This window comes from Schistocerca piceifrons, chromosome 8 (genome assembly GCF_021461385.2).
Source record: "Schistocerca piceifrons isolate TAMUIC-IGC-003096 chromosome 8, iqSchPice1.1, whole genome shotgun sequence".
In the NCBI taxonomy this organism is placed as follows: Eukaryota; Metazoa; Arthropoda; class Insecta; order Orthoptera; family Acrididae; genus Schistocerca; species Schistocerca piceifrons.
In genome coordinates, this window is record NC_060145.1 from 375,834,797 (window position 1) to 375,848,994 (window position 14,198).

Genomic DNA, 14,198 nt, shown 5'->3' on the forward strand with positions numbered 1-14,198 from the left:
TGACCACAGCAGTTGAGTCCCATAGTGCTCAGAGCCATTTGAACCACATTAGCTTAAACAGTGAATGTTTTTTCTAACTTATCTATAACACTGCGATGTTGTCCTGTCGTTTAATCTTAAAGAATCTCAATTGCACAATTTCTTTTTCTACCAACGATTTTGGTTTGATGAATAACCATCTTGAGGTCCTTATCAATTCCAGCAACATGTGTAATGCGTCAAAAGATTCTGCTAGGAGGCATAGTCATATTCTGAAAAGTCAAAGTGGTTAGAGTTTTCGGTCAACTATTACATACCTTACAGACTCCTGGCGATTGCAGATTGTCGGTGCCTCCTGGTCGACACATCTGTGACAAGACTCGAGAAGAGTGCTAAAGTACCTGGACCTACTGTATCAAGCGTGGAAGAGCTTTTCCAGCTGAACACACTGTTGCAAGAAAAGCGAAATTTTCTAATAGGGAAAGGATGACATGGAGCATGATGTTACTACTTCTAACAAAAAGATCTATGTTACTAAAATAATTCTCAAGATTCGTACTCATCTGGAAAACACACGTACAATAACGATGACAATGGCAGTAAAAGAGACATTTTAGCAGAGCCGCTTGTAAAATGGCTGTCATTTAAGGAGAACAGTCAGAAGGGCAAGTAGCACCGAACCACCCAATTGGAAACATGTGATCCTGAGCGATATAACTATTTCTACAATGTTCCGTATCAAAGCGTGTGTTTCCGTACAAAGTACGCCGGTGCAGACTTAGTGGGCACGTACACTCGCGAGTCACTGGTTCAAAATAAGAATTAATACTGAAAAGGAAGTGGGTCATAAGTATAGTTACGTCGGAACACACTCAGCTGTATTCGAACGTACGATCGGGATAGAGGCACGTACATTCTGAGTATTACGAGGTGTGGCTAGAAAAAAACCGGACTAGTACTGGTGCAACAATAAAACGAATGCAATAAGGCTGAAAGTCGCGTGGCCTGTCACGTGACTCTCGCTCCGCCTACTGCTCGAGTTTCATCTGCCTCCTGCACTCAGTCTGCCCGTCGCGTCTGTTTTAAGTAGTTGACGTTTTGTCTGTGCGTCGGAAAATGTTGAGTGTACAGAAAGAACAGCGTGTTAACATCAAATTTTGTTTCAAACTAGGAAAATCTGCAAGTGAAACGTTTGTAATGTTACAACAAGTGTACGGCGATGATTGTTTATCGTGAACACAAGTGTTTGAGTGGTTTAAACGATTTAAAGATGGCCGCGAAGACACCAGTGATGACACTCGCACTGGCAGACCATTGTCAGCAAAAACTGATGCAAACATTGAAAAAATCGGTAAACTTGTTCGACAAGATCGCCGTTTAACAATCAGAGCAGTGTCTGAGTTAACAGGAGTTGACAAGGAAAGTGTTAGGCAGATTCTTCATGAAAGGTTCAACATGAACAAAGTGTGTTCAAAAATGGTTCCAAAGTGTCCCACAATTGAACAGAAGGAACGCCGAAGAATGATTTGTTCTGACATCCTGGAAAACATTGAAAGTGATCCCACCTTCTTACAAAATGTTATTACTTGCGATGAATCGTGGTTTTTTACTTACGATCCCGAAACTAAACGCCAATCGATGCATTGGAAAACTCCTGGTTCTCCACGACAAAAAAAAGCACGAATGTCAAAATCGAAATTCAAGGCAATGATGATTGTTTTTTTTGACATCAAAGGGATTGTGCACATTGATTGGGTACCAGAGGGACAAACAGTGAATCAGCATTACTACATTAGCGTCCTGGCTACCCTACGTGAGCGAGTACGGAGAAAACGGAACGATTTGTGGAGAAAAAAGTCATGGATCCTTCACCAAGACAATGCCCCAGCTCACAGTGCGTTGTCAGTGAAGACGTTTTTGGCAAAACACAACATTCCCATCTTAGATCATCCACCCTACTCACCTGATTTGGCCCCCTGTGACTTTTTTCTTTTCCCTAAAGTCAAGTCAGTTTTGAAAGGAACTAGATTTGAGACTGTTGAAGCAGTAAAAGAAAAAGCGACGGAAGGAATGTATGGACTTACCGAAAATGATCTGCAGCATTGCTATGAACAGTGGAAAATTCGTATGGAGCGGTGTAGAGACCGAGGAGGAGAGTACTTTGAAGGAGATAACATGAAATTGTAAATAATTGTAAATAAATGTTTTTTCCAGCATCAGTCCGGTTTTTTTCTAGCCGCACCTCGTATCATTCCCGTGGCCTGGGTAAAAAAAAATTGTGGTTAAAATGCGTTTACTCACCTGAGAAAGAAAATAATCGGACTTCGTAATTAAATGAAAAGAAAGATTCGAGGGTCTGAATGTCGCCGCAAATATGACCAAAATATTGAAACTGACATTGGCGGCCACGGAGGGAAAGAGATAAACACATTCACTTATCTCTATTGTTGAGCAGCGCCGTCGTGAAGATCGTCGCCTCCATCTAAATTCTCCATGCAAAATTAAAATAATAATAGCTTTCTAGAGTTACAGGAGCTGGGATCCATGGTATCGTAAATTAGAATTGCTTCAGAAGTTGCTTTCATTATTTACCGCAATTTCACTCGAATTTGACAAGCACTTCCTTTATACATCTAATCACCAGGATATGAGAACAACGAAAGGTGACTGTTACTAAAACCAATAAACGAAGAGAGTAAATCTTCTTTTGTCCCCCAGTGTTAAATATTTTTCAAATTAATCTTCGGTATGAGACTCGAATTATTATCTACACATTTATCAATAAGAAAAGAAATACATTTATCAATAAGAAAAAAATTATTAAATTTCTTTATAAGTAGTCGAGGAATACAGTGTGTAACTTTTCTCCGGCGTCAACGACAAAGTGTGGTGGATCCCCGTCATGCTGGAATCATAAGTGTTGTCTGACTGCCAGTGGGACTTTCTCCAAAATATCAGGTAGTACTTCATGAGAAATATGCAATAATTTCCTTCACTGAGCGTTTCAGGCAGAAGGTACAGCCCAATAATATGGAATAATGGTAAGTCCCTGTTTATGGTGGACCACAAGAGCTGCCTTAAAAGTTTTCAACTCCCAGACAACGCGTTTGTGGCTGTTAGCTTAGCGTGATAAAGCGGCGTCGTCAGTAATCAGTAAACAGAACACACATTTCGAAGTCAGGGATGTTTCCAATTTGATGCGGTTACCATTGGTAGAGACACGCGTGCTGAGGAAAGTCATCACTGCTAGGTCTTGTATCTTCCGATACTTTAAAGGTTGCACACCCATCCCGTGCATGACATTCCACACTCTGACACTGAAAACTTTCCAGCAACCAAGACATAGATTAACAACAATAATAATAATGCAATCGTTTATCCAAGAATAGCAAATATGACGTGAGTCGCGTAATAGGCATGCGCCCGTTTTTCCGTAATTTAAAGGTTGTATCAGTGCTATAAAGGACGCTATAAAAATATACGGAAGTCACAGATGACATCGCCAGCAGTAATGAAAACCGACCGTTGCTAGCAGTAAGATGTAAATGTGCTGGAAATGGAATTACAGTGTGAATGGGTTGCATGTGACCACATGCAGATGTATAAAAAAAGACGAAGTTCGAAAAAAGAGGACAAACGAAAACATAAGGTTCAAATTTAATTAGTGAATGAATTAATAGACATAATATACATTTCTTAACTTTTGTTGGTATTTCTCTGAAGATACAGTTTTCTGTAGAAGTGTAGGCTTGCTTAGCAGATACTTATAAAAAGATATACAGGAAAATGCATTTAAATTATACTGGACCGTCAATATACGTTTAACAGAGTCAATGTTCAACTCATTCCTGTCATCGGTCCATTGTGTTTAATGAGCGAAAATACTTTTTCTGCATTTGCATTGTGCCCTGATGTTCTGAAACAATACTTGGCATATTTTAGCAATTCCAAATGGCAATAAACAGACTCAATTTCACAAAATACTTGGTCCATTTCTCATTACAATACAACTTACTAAATTCAGTGTCATTCCTATTCTGTTTCAGAAACTGCCTAACACTACAAAACTGGTCAAAATATTTTTCATCTTCGGTGCCAAGAGCTTTACATTTAACTTGCAAAAAGAAAGCATTTCTTCAACATCACTGTAATTAACATCTTTTTAAGAGACATCCATCTGAAACAGAAAAGGTCGTCAAACATACAGAGCCATAGCTTTAAATATTCCTGGACGGTTGATACGGAGACATGGATTCCTCAATAAAATGCTCCTTATCAAAGCCTTCATGTGTTACAATTTCTAGGTTCTATTTCACTTTTAAGCAAATGAATTTTTCATTTAATCGGTCCTCAAGGACCCTACACACATAATCTAAAATTTCTGTCACTTCCAGCACACAATTGTCCTACTTTTCTAGGTGCAGAATATTTGAACTAATCACAGACATCAATGAATGCAAATGCCATAAGCAGGCTTCACTTAATGTAGTCTGAAAAACAGGAAAAAAAATCTTTGGTGGCTCACTTTCGCAGCAGCATACATTTGGGGTACCTTTTCAATGGCTGGGAAAAAATACAACCTCCTAGTTTTCTTGTGAGACAGTACTTGTTTGTAATTTACCTCAACACATTCACAGAAAGAGTGTAACTGTTCCGTTCTAACAGTGTAAATCTAAAAATAATGATGAATTTTCACAATAACAGACACCAAATAAACAGAAACACTATCAGCTCCATGCCGAATTGCATTATGTGAACTAGGCATTTCACACCTCTTATATTTTCACTGTTCAAAGACGTCTTTGATCTGCTGTATATATTCTTGCATTTCCTCCGCTTGCGATTTATACACCCAAAGTATGTGTTAGCATTATCACCTACAAATGTTACTCAACTGCTAGCAGTACTCAAATATTGTAGCGTTTCGGTAATAGCCTGTGAAGCAGTCTCATATGTTTCATTTGGAGTAGATGTTAGCTCGAATACTTTTGTTTTTAAACCCCCAACTTTGTAGTCATAACGCTGAATCAGAATGGGGGATATTTTTATATTACCATGGTTACTTCCATCCGTCTAGACACCAAACTAAAAAATGCTACTCAAAGCATCCATGGTTACATTCAAGGCACGAGGAGCAATTACATTTCCATTATGCTTTGAGTTTTTATTCTGGCTGAGGAGATCTTTTTAGTAACATCTGAATCAAAACAGATGGCTTCATTTAATTTCGATCTGCAATCCATTGCATTACATTATGGAATGCTAGTGCTCCTTCTCCGTCAAGAACTTGGTAACTTAAAAAAGAAGTAGATTGCTGCTGCTGAAACAATATGTCTATCCTACAGACTGAACTGCAACCCTGAAGATATTTGTTAAGCTGCTGAATGGTAATATGATGTTAGAGATCTTGGCCACCTAGTGCAAGAAACTTAAAATATTTTAGTGACACAGTGATATGCATAACGTTTAAATAAATTAAATGATATTTATGTATGCTTTGCAGTACTGAAGAATTTTATCGCTAATTTTCCGAATATAAATAAATTGAAGCGCTAAGAAACCGTAAAATAAAACCACGACAATAAAACGATCTGACGACCTATTCCTTATCTTTACTGGCCACTGAGACGTAAATTCCACCTCCACATATTTTACATTCTGCTTCGAATTCGAATTCAGTCCTCCTTCTCTTGAGTGCAGGATATTTATAATAGAGGTAATAGAGAACATCTGAGAATGTGCACTTGCGTTTATGCATTTCCAGATATTTTATAAAACTCACTCAGTTACAATAAGCAGCAAATCACACTTACAAGTCGGTACTGAGTACAAGATACGAAACCTATAATGCCAAGTCAAAACAATGTGAATCCGAAACTCAAAATACGGAATCGAAATTTTAAATAATCGATGTTTACCCTTGCTTATGGACCGATCTATGACAAATAGCGAAAAAAAAAATGCTGCCATCTTTAGATAAGATATTTAAGAAAAGAGCAACAGAATGGGAATAACTGCAAATATAATTTTGTTACGGTCAACCTTGCAAAAAAGGAGGATAACGTAAAAATCCGCAGTGACCCCGAACAAAGAGATAAAAAGAAGGATAGAAAGCAAATAAAAACAGTCACGATCGCGTTTCCAGATTTTTTAATTCTTAGCAACCGGTTTCGGGCCTTCCTCAGACCGCCTTCAGGGTTTTCGCCGCAATTATGGCTACTGGTGGCGGCAGACGGAGCTCCGAGGCCCGGAACCGGTTTCTAACAAACAAATAATCTGGAAACGCGATCGAGCCTGCTTTTATTTGATTTTTAGAATTTTACACCGATCGCTGTTCTCCAAACCCAGAATACTCTCTAAAATTTTAGAAAGAAGGACATGTCCGGAATTGTCCGGACGTCTTGCCACGCTATGTTCGTCTAAGGTAAGCATAGCGTTAAATCTTTTGAAACTTCTTTGTGTTTACTTATTTTTATCATTTCAACACTGACCTACGGAATTTTCCCTGACGATGACAACTCAAACTTAACCTATTCATTTATTGTCCACAATGTACAAGCCCAACGCAATCTGACTGCTATACTATGACAACATGGCTTCAAATAATTAACACAAAAGAATGGCCCTGAATTGCAAGAAATCCTAACAATAACCCGTACTTCATAAGTCACTTACCTCACAGAAAATCTTCATAGTTCGAACTACAGCCATCACAACAACCAGCAACTACAGCCAGCGAAATAAAAGGATTTTAACTACTATAGACTCTGACTATTAGGAGGCACATGGTTAGCAAAAGAAAGATTTTGTTGTGAGCAAACAATGCATTTAGAAGATTTTTACCTTATTTATGTGACAACCAGTTCCAAGAAATATATAGTCGTAAATAATTACACTACCCAAACATTACCAACTACATCCATCCTTATTTTACAATGCATGCCCTACAACACTGTCTCCATGAAGGACACATCTCCAAGCTGTCCGCTCGCTAACTGCTAACTGCACGTCCGTCCAACCACAGAGTCTCTTACGGAGGGCGCTGAGCGCTGTCAGCGATATTAATACAGTCGATAGCACTGCCAACATAAAAACATATAAACGGGCTACTTACATTTTCGAGGATTGCTAGCAGGGAAACTGTGTACCTGTGACAAAACAGAGAACTATTTATTTTTACCTCCTCAAATAGCCTAACCCTGCGACTTTATATAGAATAGAATGTCGAAGAAATCCTTTAAAAAATCTACAGTAATATATGTTGTCTTATTTTTCTTCATCAAACAGCATGTCATGGCATCTTATGCGTGCAAATGTCAGTCATGAGTTGTCACAACAAGTATAGGTTGAAGGCTCGTATTCTTATGTCAGTACATACAACGGTGTCATCTACTAATTCCCAAATAATGCACGCTCTGACGAATACACTGAGAACAGTAATAGAATCACCAGAATTGAAACAAATTAATTTACGCGATCAGGCCCAATAGACTGCTCGCTGCTTTGAGAGATTACCTCCACTTCAGCATGTCTTTAGCTCCTTTCTGCCATTCTTGCAGCAGTCCCACTCTCTGAATGTCTTTGGATACGCAGTCGCTTCATCGAGTTCTAGGTCTTCCTACGGGCCTTCTTCAGCTTGGCTCGGTGTTGAGTACAGTTTTCGGCCATCTGTTGTCCTGCATTCGAGCAACATGCCCTGCCCGCTGGAGTCGTCGTGTCTTCATTGTTCGATTTTCGATGTTCGGCTCTTTGTAAATATCATACAACTCTGTATTAAGACAAACCCTCCATTTTTCACTCTCATTATCGTAAACTGGTCCAAAAATCTTCCGAAGGACTTTCCTTTGAAATATCATCACTCTGTTGAGATCTTGCTTGGTTGTACTTCAGGTGGCACATCCATATAGTACTAGTGGCTGTAGCAGTATTTTGTAGATGTTTATTTTGAAGTGTCTTGACAAACTTCTGGTTTTGAGGAGAGCATTAAGGCCGTGGTAACATCGTTTACCTGCCTGTGGTCTTGCCTAAATTTCCATTTTACTCGATAGTTCATCTCTGAATATTGCGCCCAGATATTTGAACTCCCTGACTTGACGATAAGAGCCTTTAGTTGTCTGTAAGGATGAAAGTGGTTCTTGAGTTTCATTATGTCTACGATGTAGAACCACGTATTCCGTCTTGTCATGATTGATTTGAAGTCCAATTTTCCTCGCTATTGTTTCCAGAATGTCAGCCATTTGCCCTAAGTCTTCTTGCGACCAACACAGCAGCACTATATAATTGGCATATGCGAGGTACTTCATGTTCACATCCCGTGTCTGCACACCTCTGAGTTCACTAGATGAAATCACTCACACTACCTTATCTAATGCGAAATTGAAAAGAACAGGTGATAGTCCTCTAATGAACTCAGAGGAGTCCAGACCGTGGATGTAAACATCAAGTATCTCGGATATGAAAATTAGGGTATATATATATATATATATATTCTGTGGCAATAAAGGGGGTGAGTTTTCATCTCTAATCTCTGGTGACAAAGTTTATGTAATAGAGGACTGTCGCATCCTGCGTTCCGTTACACTACCTCGACTAATGAAAAAGTGTCATGATGATTTCTCCATTGGGAAGGGATTCCGAACTAGTCCCCCATTCGCATCTCCGGCTCTGAGCACTATGCGACTTAACTTCAGAGGTCATCAGTCGCCTAGAACTTAGAACTAATTAAACCTAACTAACCTACGGACATCACACACATCCATGCCCGTGGCAGGATTCGAACCTGCAACCGTAGCAGTCGCTCGGCTCCAGACTGTAGCGCCTAGAACAGCACGGCCACTCCGGCCGGCCATCTCCGGAAGGGGACTGCCAAGGGAGAGATGACCATAAGAAAAAGACTGAATAACCAACGAAAGGATAACGTTCTACGAGTCGGGCGTGGAATGTCAGAAGTTTGAATGTGGCAGGGCAGTTAGAAAATGTGAAAAGGGAAATGATTCAGGGAAGCGAAACGGAAAGAAAACAAGGATTCCTGGTCAGATGAATATAGGGTAATATCAACAGAAGCAGAACATGTCGTAACCGAAGTAGCGTTCGTTATGAATAGGAAAGTAGGGCAGAAGGGCAGAGAGTGCCAGTGTTGTTCACATCAGAATCGACAACAAACCAACACCGACAACGATAGTTCCGGCATTCTTGCTACGTCGGAAGCCATAGATGAAGAGGCATAGAAAGCATATGAGGATACTGACAAAGTAATTCAGTACGTACAGGGAGATGAAAATTTAACAGTCATGGGGGATTGGAATGCGGTTGTAGGGAAAGGAGTAAAAGGAAGGGTTACGGCAGAGTATGGTATTGGTACTAAGAATGAGAGAGGAGAAAGTCTAATTGAGTTTTGCAATAAATTTCAGCTAGTAATAGTGAATACTCTGTTCAGGAACCACAAGAGAAGGAGGGATAATCGGGAAAGGCCAGGAGATACGGGAAGACTCCAGTTAGATTACATCATGGTCAGACAGAGCTTTCAAAATCAGATACTGGATTGTAAGGCGTACCCAGGAGCAGATATAGATTCAGATCAGAGTTTAATAATAATGAAGATCAGATTAAGTTTAAAAGACCAGTCAGGAAGAATTAGTCTGCAAAGAAGTGGGATACGCCAGTTCTAAGAAATGCAGAGATACGCATGAAGTTCTCCGAGGCTATAGATATTGCGATAAAGGGTGACCCGGTAGGCAGTCCATTTGAAGAGAATGGTAATCACAGAAATTGGACATAAAAATGTAGGTACAAGGAAGGTAGCTGCGTGGAAACCATGGGTGACAGAGGAAATACTTCAAGTGCTCGGCAAAAGAAGAAAGAATAAAAAAGTTAGGGGAAACTCAGAAATACAGAAATAAAAGTCACTTAGGAATGAAGTAAATAGGAAATGCAGGGAAGCTAAGACGAAATAGCTAGGATTTCTGTTTTCTGACAAGAATATTATATAGAAGAATGGAAAAGAAAATTGAGGGACTGTTACGTGACGATCAGTTTGTTTTTAGGCAAGGTAAAGGCGCCAGAGACACGATTTTGACCTTGCGGTTGATAATGGAAGCAAGAGTAAAGAAAAGTCAAGACACGTTCATAGCATTGCTCGACCTGGAAAAAATGTTCAACAATCTAAAATGGTGCAAGATGTTCAAAATTCTGAGAAAAACAGGGATAAGCTATAGTCAAAGACGTGTACAACAATGCAAAATGGGGCAAGATGTTCAAAATTGTGAGAAAAACAGAGATAAGCTATAGTCAAAGACAGGTAGTATACTATAGATACAAACCCCAAGAGAGAATAATAAGAGTGGAAGACCAAGAACAAAGTGGTCGGATTAAACGCGTAGTAAGATAAGGATGTAGTCTTTCCCCCATATTGTTCAGTCTGTACATTAATGAAGCAACAACAGAAATAAAAAAAAGGTTCAAGTGTAGAATTAATATTCAAGGTGAAAGGATACCAATGATAACATTCACTGATGAGATTGCCATCCTCAGTTAAGGTGAAGAAGGGTACAGAATATGGACTGAGAGTAAACTGAAGACAGACGAAAGTGATGAGAAGTAGCAGAAATGAGAAAAGCGAGAAACAGAACGTCAGGGTTGGTGCTCAAGTAGTAGATGAAGTTCAGGAATTCTGCTACTTAGGCAGCATAAAACCCATGACGGATGGAGAAAGGAGGACATGAAGAGCAGAGTAGCGCTGGCAAAAAGGACATTAATGGCCAAGAGAAGTCTACTAGAGTCAAACACTGCCCTTAATTTGAAGAAGAAATTTCTGAAAATGTACGGTTGGAGCACAGCACTGCGTGGTAGTGAATCATGCATTATGGGAAGACCAGAACAGAAGAGAATAACAGCATCTGAGAAGTGGTGCTACAGAAGAATGTTGAAAATTTTCTGCACTGTTATCGTAAGGAATGAGGAGGTTCTTTGCAGAATCAGCAAGGAAAGGAGTATATGGCAAACACTTATAAGAAGAAAGGACAGCATCGTAGCACATCTGTGAAGACATCAAGGAATAACTTCCACGGTAGTAGAAAGAGCTGAATGGGTAAAAACTGTAGAGCAAAACAGGGAGCGGAATATATCCAGCAGATATTAGTAATTAAGGATGTGGGTTGCAAGTGACAGTCTGCGATTAAGAGGCTGGCATAGGAGAGGAAGACGTGGCGGGCCGTATCAAACCAGACAAAGGCTAAAAAAAAAAAGAATCGATGACCTTATTATCTTTCAGCACGGCAGCTACAGCCACCATTACTGTAATCGAACTGACTGCCTTTAATTCCCATAAAAATGTCCTCGGTTGTAGACCACGTCATGATGTAAAATACATCAATATTTTGGTCACTTTTGTAAGTAGCTTTCATCAGAACGGATGAAATATTATATATCCTACAATTACGGCAAAAAGGTTCGTATATTGTACAATACAGCCCGGCATACGACCTATAAGAAAATTATGGAACCTGCCTCTGACCTCAAAAGCGTACAATCTTTGCTAATATCTGCTACACATCAAGGCGAAGCCTACAATTTGTAACAACCATAACTATATTTTAATATTACTCTCGGTAATTTGCAGGGTGTTAACGAGATCTTTAGTATATTGAGTCAGCACAAATTCATTTAGCATGATGCTCTTATACTCATAAACACGTTTTAACAGGTATCTTCTGGATGGCCATGGCCATGATATATATAAGTGCTAACTTCTTTTCTTTAGAGGCTGTAGGTAAAAGCTCAAAAGGTTTCATGTGTTTGGTTTTATTCCTCAGAAGTGGTTGGTGAAAGCGTGTGGTAGTAAAAAAAATGTTTTTAGAATTCCGTACCTCAATCGAAAAAAAGACACCTTATAGTAACGTTTTATTTTGCGTCTGTCTGTTTCTCTAACAGTTACAAACTCATAATCTCAGGAACGGATAAACGTATGAAGCTGTAATTTATACCACATACTGAGACCTACAGTTCTGTAGTGGTGTACAAATGTTAAGCTTATAAGTCAACACAATCAAAATAAGGGATCATTTATGTCACATATTTTGGTATTGGAAAAATCACACATTTAAACGTATAGGGTCGTTCCCCTTGACGCAGAATATTGAAATGTGACAAACAGAAAGGTTTCGTAATACAAATAAAGAAAAGAAATCAGAAAATTGTTAGTTTGTAATTGCATGGCAGGAAGAAATACTTCATTTATCATTTGCTATCCGACGTCAGACATAAAATTAAAACATTCTGAAAGTCTTGGAAACCCTGGGACAACAGACACAGACAACAATCGTCGACATCTTCGATTCCCTGAATGGATGAACTCTCTCTCTCTCTCTCTCTCTCTCTCTCTCTCTCTCTCTCTCTCTCTATACGGGGTGAGTCGCCTAACGTTACCGCTGGATATATTTCGTAAACCACATCAAATACTGACGAATCGATTCCACAGACCGAACGTGAAGAGAGGGGATAGTGTAATTGGTTAATACAAACCATAAAAAAATGCACGGAAGCGTGTTTTTTAACACAAACCTACATTTTTTTAAATGGAACCCCGTTAATTTTGTTAGCACATCTGAACACATGAACAAATACGTAATCAGTGCCGTTTGTTGCATTGTAAAATGTTAATTACATCGGGAGTTATTGTAACCTAAAGTTGACGCTTGAGTACCACTCCTCCGCTGTTCGATCATGTGTATCGGAGAGCAGCGAATTACGTAGGGATCCAAAGTGATGGATCTTAGGTACAGAAGAGACTGGAACAGCACATTACGTCTACATGCTAACACCTTTCTATTGGTCTTTTTCACCGACGCACATGTACATTACCATGAGGGGTGAGGTACACGTACACACGTGGTTTCCGTTTTCAATTACGAAGTGGAATAGCGTGTGTCAAGACATGTCAGGCGAAAAGTGGGAAAATCGGAAATGTGTGAAAAACGCAAATGTGAGGAAACGCAAATGTGTGAAAAACGCAAATGTGTGAAAAACGCAAATGTGGGAAAAACGCAAATGTGGAAAACTCAAATGTGTGAAAAACGCAAATGTGGGAAAAACGCAAATGAGGGAAAAACGCAAATGTGGGAAAAACGCAATTGTGCGAAAAATATATGAATTTAATAAAACGCATTAGAGAGGAAACGAAAAGGTGTAAATATTGGGGGATGCATAAAAAAAAGCAAATGTTCCCCACATCTGCAGTTCTCCCTCTTATGTGCTTCATTAATTTCAAATGTTTGGTTACCTCATATTTCCTCTTCCTCAAAATGCAAATATGGGAACAACGCAAACGTAGGAAAAACGCAAATATGGGGAAATATGCAAATTTGGGACAAAACGCAAATATGGGAAAAACGCAAATATCGGAAAAACGAAAATGAGGGAAAGACGCAAATGTGGGAAAAACACAAATGTGGGAAAAACGCAAATGTTGGATAAAGGCAAATATGGGAAAAAAGCAAATGTGAGAAGAATGCAAATGTCTGAAAACTGCAAATGTGGGAAACACGCAAATGTGGGAAAAACGCAAATGTGGGAAAAACGCAAATATGGGAAAAACGCAAATATGGGAAAAACGCGAAGATGGGAAAAACGGAAATATGCGAAAAACGAAAAATATGATAAAAACGCAAACATTAGAGAAACACAAATGTGGAAAAACGCAAATATGGCAAAAACGCATGTATGCGAAAAAAGCAAATATGGGAAAAACGCAAATATGGGATAAACGCAAATATGGGATAAACGCAAATATGGGAAAATTGCAAATATCGGAAAACGCAAATATTGGAAAAACGCTAATGTGAGAAAAATGCAAATGTGCGAAAACTGCAAATGTGGGACAAACGCAAATGTGGGAAAAACGTAAATGTGGGAAAAACGCAAATGTGGGGAAAACGCAAATGTGGGAAAAACGCAACTATGGTAACAACACAAAAATGGGGAAAACGCAAATATGGGAAAAGCGAATAATATGAAAAAAACGTAAATATCGGAGAAACGCGAATATGGGAATAACGCAAATATGGGAAATACATAAATAAGGGAAAAACGCAAATATGGGAAAACCGCAAATAAGGGATAAATGCGAATATGGCAAAAACGCAAATATTTGAAAAACGCAAATATGGCAAAAACGCAAATGTGGGAAAATCGCAAATGTGGGAAAAACGCAAATGTGGGAAAAA